Source organism: Schistocerca nitens, chromosome 8 (genome assembly GCF_023898315.1).
Source record: "Schistocerca nitens isolate TAMUIC-IGC-003100 chromosome 8, iqSchNite1.1, whole genome shotgun sequence".
NCBI classification, from domain to species: Eukaryota; Metazoa; Arthropoda; class Insecta; order Orthoptera; family Acrididae; genus Schistocerca; species Schistocerca nitens.
In genome coordinates this window covers 566,392,263-566,393,644 of record NC_064621.1, presented here as the reverse complement: position 1 = coordinate 566,393,644, position 1,382 = coordinate 566,392,263, and the positions used below count along the sequence as shown (strand labels likewise).

At 41.5% G+C, this 1,382-nt stretch overlaps 1 pseudogene; it reads left to right on the top strand.

Moving 5' to 3' along the window:
- The first annotated feature begins 803 nt into the window (after positions 1–803).
- On the top strand, positions 804–921 carry LOC126199911 (5S ribosomal RNA; annotated as a pseudogene).
- The last annotated feature ends 461 nt before the right edge of the window (positions 922–1,382 follow it).

Sequence of the window (1,382 nt, the reverse complement as noted above, 5' to 3'; positions counted from 1 at the left end):
TTACGCTGTGTTAAAGTTACCAAAGATTTACAGGAATTGATTGGGCAATGCAACTCCCAAAATCAATAAAGGAATAAAGTCACTGCAAAATACATTCAGTCCCTTAGGCACTGAATCATCTGGCCCTGTTCAAAACCGATAGCTTTGGTCCCTGTGCACATAACAAATAAATTAATTTTTCTTACCTCTAGAACGGCAATGGAGTAACGCGGTATATTCTGGTCTCTCACAAAAATGTGAATGATAGCCAGAGACTCAGCAGTGTGCAATGCTGGCCATGTTACTTGAAATGCACATGAGATTCTTTTGGTTGATAAACGAGAACATTTAATTAAATTCAACTACTTTGAAAATTATATGACCTGGACTGGGAGGCGGTACTGATTATACTGAATCAATTTCAGTTTTTTTAGCAAAATTATATTGCAAGTTAAGTTTGGGTTTTGAAACACATTTGACAATTGAAGTTACATTACTCACAATTGATTCACAAACAATGCGATTTAAACAGCAAGTATTATCTAACTTCATTAATCCAACATAAATACAAATCATCAAATTACACATAGCTCTGTCAACAAATCTTAGAGGCACTACAAAAATGAAATATTTAACTAGCTTCTTCATCAAAGCTGCTTACGTACATTCTGGGGTTAATCAACAATTACAAATTATCAGCCAACTAATCTATACTTACGCGCTGGCAAAAACAGAAATTATAATTGTTTAAATTTTTACCTTGTTTGCATGAAGACGTCTGCTTCCATATTCAACAATATTGGCATACCTACATTAATCTAACGGGCAACGGCCTTGCCGCAGTGGATACACCGGTTCCCGTCAGATCACCGAAGTTAAGCGCTGTCGGGTGTGGCCGGCACTTGGGTGGGTGACCGTCCAGGCCGCCATGCGCTGTCGCCATTTTTCGGGGTGCACTCAGCCTCGTGATGCCAATTGAGGAGCTACTCGACCGAATAGTAGCGGCTCCGGTCAAAAAAAACCATCGTAATGACCGGGAGAGCTGTGTGCTGACCACACGCCCCTCCTATCCGCATCCTCAACTGAGGATGACACGGCGGTCGGAAGGTCCCGATGGGCCACTTGTGGCCTGAAGACGGAGTGCTTTTACGTTAATCTAACATTAGGCGGCTTCGCCCCAAAGACTGCCTACTCCAATGTCTTTCCCTCGCAGACAACTACCTACTACTGTGCGCCCAGCGCTTTCTTACTCCAACACTAGCAGTACAGTATCTTTGCCTCTGCGGTCACGCACAATCTGCGATCTACATTATCGAGCCTATCAGAGACATTTATTGTTTATAGTACACTAGTTTCATTTTAATTTATCAATATTCTTATCTTACTCTGGTACAACATACAAG